At 48.2% G+C, this 9,742-nt stretch overlaps 1 pseudogene; it reads left to right on the top strand.

Moving 5' to 3' along the window:
• The first annotated feature begins 5,896 nt into the window (after positions 1-5,896).
• Positions 5,897-7,293, top strand: LOC103596835 (annotated as a pseudogene).
• The last annotated feature ends 2,449 nt before the right edge of the window (positions 7,294-9,742 follow it).

Below are 9,742 nucleotides of genomic sequence, written 5' to 3'. Positions count from 1 at the left end.
CATTACAATGATCAAGATCACCTGTTTCTTTCCTTTCTTTCCCTCTAGCTGCTAGAAAACATAAGATTGCGTGTGTGGCCCCCGTTCTATGTCCACTGGCCAGCGCTGCTCTGGGTGATGAGAAGGGTCTGTATAGAGCTCAGATGCAGGCAAGAGTTTGGCGAGTTTGGGGAACCGGAAGGGATTTTTAATTGCTGAGCTTGGGGCTTGGGAGAGGACTGGTGAGAACTGAGACTGGAGGGCCGGCCCCGTGGCTCACTCGGGAGAGTGCAGTGCTGGTAGTGCCAAGGCCATGGGTTCGGATCCTATATAGGGATGGCCGGTGCGCTCACTGGCTGAGCGTGGTGTGGACCACACCATGCCGAGGGTTGCGATCCCCTTACCGGTCAAAAAAAAAAAAAAAAAGAACTGAGACTGGAGAGGTCATGGGGCAGCATCATGAAGGGTCCCAGCAAGCACTTTAGAGAAGCCTAACTGTATGCAAAAGGTAACAAAAAGGATTTTAAGCAGGAATGTGACCTGAGAGGATTAATGTGCTCTAGAAAGCTTTCTCTGACTTCTTCATGGAAAATGGAATGAGGAGTTAGGGCAAAACTGGACGCAGGAAGACCAGGCAGAAGGCTCTAGCAGCGGTCCAGGTGACAGCAGGGCCTGCGTGTTCTCAGTGTGGATGCAGAAACGTGAACTATTAGTGAGAGCACATTTATTACAGACATCCAGGAATGATTTCAGCAAGGAACCCTACAAGAACCAAAGTCTGCAGCGTTAGATCTGATGCTCATGGAATCCTCAAACCACGGATGCGTAGGGCGGGAAGGCAGCGTGGAAGGTATCTGGACCTTCTTCATAAGGGCTTCTGATAGAACAGGGCCATTTAATGCCACACCTAAAGAATTCTGAAATGGGAAGGTGCTTTGCTTCCTGGGCTGGAGAGAGGAGATTGTCTCCCCCGCAGAAGCTCATCAAAGCAGCAGCAGCTGGGGTGTATCCTGGGATGCAGGCCGCTAAGCCCTGAGTGTGTCTTATGTGTCCTCTCTAAGATGGCTCTGGAGGCTGTTGTCGCACAGAACATCTGGGCCAGCAGCTTTAGGTTCTCTTTCTGCAGGGGCCCGTCCTTTGGCAGATGCTTGGGGAATGATGGAGTGCCTGTCAAGGCTGGCTTCCTGGTGCTGCCCACTTTTCCAGCCCATGTCTAATAGCCTCTGGCATTTGATGCACCTGATTTGGACAATCAGACACCGCTTGTCAGCTGCTCTTAAAACCATCTCCCAACTGCTCCCCCCATTGCTGGTCTTGGTCACTGCCGCCAACCTCTCATGCTAAGTCTAGTTCACTTTCCTCCCCTTTGTGATGCTAAGTCTAATCACTTTCATCCCCTGCCTGAAAATCCTCCAAGATGCCACAGGTACCACAGACTGAAGCCCAGCACTCCTTAAACGGGGAGTTCACGGCTCTTTACAATCTGGTCCTCTCCCTCTCCGACCTCATCTCCCATTCTTCTGTCCAAGTCTCTAACCCTTTCACGATGCCTGACCACCTGCTAGTCTCAGAACATACACCTTGACTCATGCTGTTTTCGACCTGCTATTGACTTTCTACTTTCTCTCCCTAGATGTAGTCTATGCATGTTCCAAGGTGTGGGTATAACTAGTACCTTCTTCTCCTTCTGTACTGTCTCTCACTGAGATGCATCCCAACCTCCTCTGCCTTCCACATATACCTCTGTTACAGCAGTTGTCCTGGCCAGCCTTGTGTTATCCTTTCTTGGTTACAGGCTTTCCTTCCCCACTGTGCTCTGAGCACCTTACATGCAGGGGCCCTATCTGCTTTGTGTTTGTAACCAAGGGATACCCAATAAATATCGGTGGAGTGGCTGAGTGATATTACGGAGGCCTTGGGACTGGTAGTGTACTGCATTAGTCTTGTGTGGAGACCTGGCACATACGTGGCAATCTGAGCAGGAGGCGGGACTGGGATGAGGTGAGGTGAGCGAGGGGTCCAGGGTACTACATGGAAGCAGGCGCTCACTGCCAGGTGCTGACTCTGTGCTCCCCTGACCCTGACAGTGAGTGCCTCCTGGGTCCTCACCTGCCTTACCCTAGTCCCAGTCCTGGCAGGAGGGAGGGATTGGAGAAGTCTTGGTACCTGGGATGAGTCCATCCACAAGGAATCTACAGGGACAGGCCAGGCTCCAGAGAGTCGTTTCTTCTCTCATACTGACACATGGAGCTATCTGGACTAATCCAAGGGACACATCAGACCCAGCATAATTTCAGAACCCATTTCAGGCACCAGGAGAGTGTCAGGGTCCCAACAGGTGAAAAGGCCTAGGGAATCTAGAACGGCAAACATTTGGAACACTCTGGAGACAGGCAGAGGGGGAGCCCTCACACACAATCGCTCCAAGGGAACAAGCCACCAGCCTGTGTGCTGGGGCACAGAGCCAGATACCAGTCTTAGGATATAGTGCTAATGAAAGCATGGAGACCAGCAGGACCCCTAGCTATTGACTGTGGTCTAGGAAAGGAACCGGTCATACGGGGACCTGAGGTACAAGGATAACTAGTTGGCACTTACGAGAGGGGTCATGTTTCCATGACCTGGCCTCAGTGGGGCTGGATGGGGTGGAAGGAACAGAAAGAGTTTCATCCTAGAAAGCAGTGTAGACATTTAGCCAATTTCAGAGGGGCACTGTGTCTTGGGTCTGATGGCATCAAAGGAGAGTGGGGGAGACACATGGGGCCCAGCACTCAACTCTGGGGCTCTGGATCTCATCTCTGAGGGTGTAAAAGACACCAGGTCCACCTGAAGGAAGGAGAGAGAAAGGAAGGGAGGGTGAAGCGGAGGCTATTGTAATATGGCCCAAGACAAATCAGGACTGGGTTGAGGATGAGCCAGTGCTGTGTTCATGGAGAGCAACCAAGGGGCCCAGTTATGAGGCTCTAGCAATGGTCCCCTATTGCTGGGTCACAGACTGGCCAAGCCAGAATACCCAGGGAATCCTGTGACATGTACAGGTTCATAACCTTTAAGCCTTGCAGAATCTGGCACAGTAGTTCTAGAGTCATTTTACATGAGCTCTCAGGGAGATATGCAGTCTGCTCTCGGAGCCACTAAGGGGGGCAGAGTTAAAGGAGGTGAACAGGCTTGCAGTTCATTTGGAGTTAGTCCCATGTTTTCTATTAGGCCCCACTTGAGGCATGAAGGATCCCAATGGGAAGTACCACTGATACACAGGCGGACTATTAAGGACAAATTTCTAAGGCACACTAAATGTTTCCAGCGGCTTTACTTCCCTCTCCTCGGCATCACGCCTTTCAGATGTCCTAGAGCTCATTTTCCTGCTTTAGCACTGTGGTTCTCAAACTTTTGCATGCAAAAGAATCACCAAGAGGACTTGATTAAACAGAGTTTATGGATGACTAGGTCTGGGCTGGAGTGGGGTCTGAGAATTTGCATTTCTAACAATGTCCCAAGTGATATTGATGCTGCCGGTGCAGGGACCACACTTTGAGAACCACTGATCGGGTGGGACAAAAGGTATGACACGTGCATAATTGGAATATCAGGAGAGGAAAGGAAGAAAGGAAAAGAAGGAATATTAAAGTACTAATGGCAAGAATTTTCTAAACTTAGTGACATACAGCAAATCACAGACCTAGGAAGCTCAGAGAATACAAAGCAGGAAAAATACCAAAAAGTTTACACCTAAGCATATCATATTCAAACTGCAGAAAACCAAAGACAAAGAAAAAATCTTAAAAGATGCCAGAGGTGGGAAAAACCTTCCTTACAGAGGAAAAAGGGTAAGAATTACAGGGGACTTGTCAGGAATCATGACAGCAAGAAGAGAAAGGAGTAAAATATTTGAAGTGTTGAAAGGAAAACCACCAACCTAGAATTGTGTATCCAGTTAATTCAGAAGTGAAGGAGAGATAAAGTCTTTCTCAGATAAATGAAAACTGAATTTATTGCCAGTGGACTTGCCCTTTAAGAAATGTTAAAAGCAAGAAGCAGGAGCATGACCCGTGACCAGGGACCCAGGCACAAGCCTTGGGCAGCCCTCCTCCTGCCAGAACAGAAGGCAGCAAGAACATACATTGGGGAAAAGACTGCCTCTCCAATAACTGGTGCTGGGAAAATCGGATGTACATATGCAGAAGAATGAACCTACATCTCTCGCTGTATACCAAACTCAACTCAAAATGGATTAATGACTTAAGTATAAGACGTGATAGAGTATAAGATGTGACAGTGTTGTCCCCTCCAAAACTCATGTGAAAATTTGATCCCCAATGTGGCAGTGTTGGAAACTGAGTCAGGGGGACGGATCCTTCGTGAATGGATTAATCTCTCCCTGGGGGAGGGGGAATTAATGAGTGAGTTCTCGCTCTATTACTTCCTGCCAGAGCTGGTTGTTTAAAAGACCCTGGCACCTCCTCTCTCTCTCTCTCTCTCTTGCTTCCTCTCATCATGTGATCTGCTTGTACCCGCCGGCTGCCTGCCACTTTCCACCACGAACAGAGGCAGCCTGAGGCCCATGCCAGATGCAGCTGTCCCAGAATCGTAAGCCAAATAAATCTGTTTTTTAAAATAAATTAACCAGTCTCAGATATTTTGTTATAGCAACACAAAATGGACTAAAACAGAAAATTGGTACCGGAGAAGTGGGGTGTTGCTATACAGATACCTGAAAATGTGGATGCAGCTTTGGAACTGGGTAATAGGCAAGGGTTGGAGGAGTTTGGAGGACTTAGAAGAAGAAAAAAAGATGAGGGAAAGTTTGGAACATTTTAGAGATTGTTTAAATGGTTGTGGCCAGAATGTTGACAGAAACATGGGCAGTAAAGACCATGGTGACGATGAGGTCTCAGATAGAAATGAGGAACTTATTGGAAACTGGACAAAAGATAACCCTTGCTACACCATAGCAAGCAATTTGGCTGCATTGTGTCCATGCCCTTGGACTTTGTGGAAGTTGGAACTTAGGAGTTGTGAACCAGAGTATCTGGCAGAAGAAATTTCTAAGCAACAAAGCATTAAGGAAGCTGCATGGTTGCTTTTAAGAACCTGCTCTGAGTTATGGCGGCAAAATCAAGATTAAAGCCAGAATTTAAAAGGGAAGCAGAATGTAAAACTTCAGAAAATTTGCAGCCTGGCCATGTGGTAGAGAAGCAGAGAGCATGCAACGGTGCAGCCCAGCAACCATTAGCTAAGAAGATTAGTACAAAGAAAAGGGATTATCAAGAGAAGGGGGAAAGGGCCCTGAAGGCATTGCAGAAGCCTCTGGGGCCAACCCTTCCATTTCAGGCCCAAAGACCTAGAGAGGCAAAATGGTCTCGGGGAACAGGCCTGAGGCACCCTCCACAGGCTCACTGTTCAGGACCACCGTGGGAAGCTGCTTCCAGCACCAGCACCCCAGCTGCTTTGGCTGTTGCAGCCATTGCTAAATTGGCCCCAGGTGTGGCTGGACCCACAGATACTGGCTGGAAGCCTTGGAGGCATCCACCTGGTGTTAGGTCTGCAGGCTTGCGGAATGCTAGAGCTGTGGAGGCTTGGGAACCTCCACCCTGATTTCACAGGATGTATGGAAAAGTCTGGGGGCCCAGGAAGAGATCTGTCACAGGGGTGGACTCACCACAGACAGCCTTCACTAGAGCAATGCCGAGCAGAAATGTGGGGTCAGAGTTGCAGCAGAGAAACCCCAACAGCACCATGCCTAGTGGAGCCGTGAGAGCGGGACAGCCATGGAGACCCCAGACCTGTGGAGCTACCAGAGTGGAACACCAGCCTGGGAGAGGTGAAGTGTGGCCTGAGACCAGGAAAGCCATAGGAACAGAGCTGCCCAAGGACTTGGAGACCCAACCCCCACACCAGTGTGCAGAGGCAGTCGGACATGGAGTCAAGGTACCTGATTTGCCAGCCTTGAGATTTCATGCCTGCCCAGCTGCGTTTTGGACTTGTTTGGGACCTGTTTTCCCTTTCTTTTGGCCTATTCCTCCCTTTTGGAATGGGAATGTGTACCCAATGTCTGTTCCACCATTGTATCTTGGCAGTAGATAAATTTGGTTTTGTTTTTCAGGTTTACAGCTGGAAGGACTTTTGTTTTTTGTCTCAGATGAGACTTTGGACTTTGGACTTTTAAGTTGGTGCTGGAGCAAGCTAAGACTTTTGAGACTATTGGGATAGAATGATTGCATTTTGTATGTGAGAGTGACATGAATTTGGGGGGCCAGGGGTGGAATGATGGAGATCGGATGTGTTGTCCCCCCAAAACTCATGTGGAAATTTGATCACCAATGTGGCAGTGTTGGAAACTGATTGAGTCATGGGGGCAGATCCCTCATGAATGGATTAGTGCTCTCCCTGGGGGAGGAGGGATAAATGAGTGAGTTCTCGCTCTATTAGTTCCCATGAGAGCTGATTGTTTAAAGGACTCTGGCACCTCCCTCCCCCCTCTCTTGCTTCCTCTCACCATGTGATCTGCTTGTACCCGCCGGCTGCCTGCTGCTTTCTGCCATGAGTAGAAGCAGCCTGAGGACCATACCAGATGCAGCTCTCCCAGAATCGTAAGCCAAATAAACCTCTCTTCTTTATAAATTACCCAGTCTCAGGTATTTCTGTTATAGCAACACAAAATGGACTAAAACAGGTGCAACTGAGCTGGGAAGCCTGTGTCACACAGATGCTGGACAGCATGATCAAGAAGCCACGCCCTCCCCGGGCGCAGGGCAGCAATGTGGCCAGTGCAGTCCTGGATGGAGCCGACTGCATCACACTATCTGGAGAAACAGCCAAAGGGGACTACCCTCTGGAGGCTGTTCACGTGCAGCACCTGATTGCCTGTGAAGAAGAGGCCACCATCTACCACTTGCAATTATTTGAGGAGCTCTGCCGTCTGGCACCCATTACCAGAGACCCCACAGAAGCCAGCGCCATGGGCACCGTGGAGGCTCCTTCAAGTGCTGCAGTGGGGCCACAATCATCCTCACTGAGTCTGGTGGTTCTGCTCACCAGGTAGCCAGATACTGCCCACATGCCCCCATCATTGCTGTAACATGGAATCACCAGACAGCACGCCAGGCCCACTTGTACCACGGCATCTTCCCTGTGGTGTGTAAGGACCTGGTTCAGGAGGCCTGGGCTGAAGATGTGGACCTCTGGGTGAATTTGGCCATGAATGTTGGCAAGGCCTGAGGATTCATCAAGAAGGGAGATGTGGTCATTGTGCTGACCAGGTGGTGGCCTGGCTCTGGTTTCACCAACACCATGCGTGCAGTGCCTGTGCTGTGATGGACCCGGAGCCCCTCCTCCAGCCCATCCCATCTCCTCCCCTCAACCCATGCATTAGGCCAGCAATGCTTGTAGTGCTCACTCTGGGCTGTAGTGTGGCACTGGTGGGCTGGGACACCAGGGGACAAGATGAACACGTCTATAAAAATGGCTGTTTTTAGACCCTGCTCAGGTGGGGTAGCCCAGAGGCTGGCTGCCCATCATGTGGCCCCACCCAAGCAAGAGACGAAGGAGGAATGAGTCCTCCAGAGCTTAGTGCAAGAGGGCAACAGCTCCCCCTCCTTTGTGTACTCTATTCAGATCCTGTCAAAACTGGAACTCCCAGTGCTGGCCTGGGGTCAGGAGTCAGCCAGCAAGAGCAGTGGCCCTGGCCCTTCCTCGCTTCCACACTCCCTCACCTGTTGCACCTCCTACCATGCTGTGCACTGTGCTCTTCTGTTTTTGCACTCCACTCACCTGCAGCAGCAGACAAACACTCCACCCTCCACCTTCCATTTTCCCCACTACTATAGCTGCCTCCAGACCTGTTGCTATAGAGCCTACCTACAGGTCAATAAATAACAGCTGGAAAAAAAAAAACACAAATAGAAAACGTAGGGGAAACACTTCAGGAGGTAGCACCGAGCAAAGACTTTGTGAATAAAGCCCCAAAAGCATAAGCAACAAAAGAAAAAAATAAACAAATGGGATTATATCAAACTAAAAACTCCTGCATAGCAAAGGCAACAATCAACGAAGTGCAGAGACAACCTACAGGATGAGAGAAAATGCTTGGAAACTATACATCTGACAAGGGATTCATATGCAGAATGTACAAGGAACTTAAACAACGTCACAGTAAAAAACCAAATGATCTATTTAAAAAATGGGTGAAGGTCCTCAATAGACATTTTTCAATGGAAGACATACAAATGGCCAACAGATACATGAGAGAATGCCTAACATCACTAATCATCAGGGAAATGCAAATCAAAACCCCTTTGAGATATCCTCTCACTCCAGCTAGACTGGCTATTATCAAAAAGACAGAGAATAACAGATGCTGGCGAGGGTGTGGAAAAAGGGCACCCTCGTACACTGTTGGTGGGACTGTAAACTAGCACAGCCATTATGGAAAACAGTATGGAGGTTTCTCAAACAACTACAGATAGAACTACCATAAGATCCAGCAATCTAACTGCTGGGTATATGCCCAAAGGAGTGGAAATCATCATGTCAACCGATACCTGCGCTGCCATGTTCATCACAGCTCTATTTACAATAGCCAAGATAAGGAACCGGCCGAAATGTCCATCCAGAGATGAGTGGATAAGGAAACTGTGGTATATATACACAAAGGAATACTACTCAGCCATAAAAAAGAATGAAATTCTGTGCGTTGCAGCAACATGCATTAAGACTGGAGAAAATTATTTTAGGTAATATAAGCTGGGCACAGAAAGAGAAATACCACATGTCCTCACTGACACGTGGGTGCTGAGAAATGGAAGGAAGGAAGGAAGGAAGGAAGGAAGGAAGGAAGGAAGGAAGGAAGGAAGGAAGGCCCCCCAAATATAGTGAACTTTCAGAAGGAGAGAACAGACATATGGTTAGTAATGGTGGAAAGGGTGATGGGGAGAGGGGTTAGGGACAAATTGGGTAAGGGACACAAAGAATAATTATGATTTGTAATAATGAATATGCTAATAATATTGATTTGATCATCACGTACTGTACACAAATTCTCACAGTCAACACTCTACCCCCAAAATCTGTATAATCAATTATGTTTCAATTAAAAAAAATAAAAGAAATAAACCGGGAGAACCTCAAAAAAATTTTAAGTAAGTTCTTCTGAGAAAATGACAATGATGGAGGTCAGATACTCAGATATACATAAAGAAAGATTGAGCACCAGAGAACAAATAAGTGAAGGTAAAAATAAAAACTTTTGTTATTTTGGGGCCAGCCTGTGGCTCACTCGGGAGAGTGCGGTGCTGATAACACCAAGGCCACGGGTTCAGATCCCGTATAGGGATGGCCGGTTTGCTCACTGGGTGAGATCCCCTTACCGGTCATCTTTAAAAAAAACAAACAAACAAACAAACAAAAACTTTTGTTATTTTTATTGTTAATCTACCTTCTATAGATTAGTATTGAAAGTAATAATAATAGCAGTGTATTGTGTGATTATTACAATGCATGGAGAGTGAAGTGACCAACAGGGGATGGGAGGGGGTTGGGAAGTCTCCGTCAGAAGGCACCAGCACCACCTGCGCAGTGACGTGCTGTTATTTGAAAGTGCACTTACATTAGTTGTCAATGTCTATTGCAAACTCTAGGGCAACCAGGGCAAAAGTTTTTTAAAAAGAAATAAATTGGGGCCGGCCCGTGGCTCACTCGGGAGAGTGCGGTGCTGCTAACACCAAGGCCACGGGTTCGGATCCCGTATAGGGATGGCCGGTTTGCT

The sequence above is a fragment of the Galeopterus variegatus genome, unplaced genomic scaffold, assembly GCF_000696425.1.
Source record: "Galeopterus variegatus unplaced genomic scaffold, G_variegatus-3.0.2 Scaffold2126, whole genome shotgun sequence".
Lineage (NCBI taxonomy): Eukaryota > Metazoa > Chordata > Mammalia > Dermoptera > Cynocephalidae > Galeopterus > Galeopterus variegatus.
This window is presented reverse-complemented; position numbering and strand designations above follow the sequence as displayed.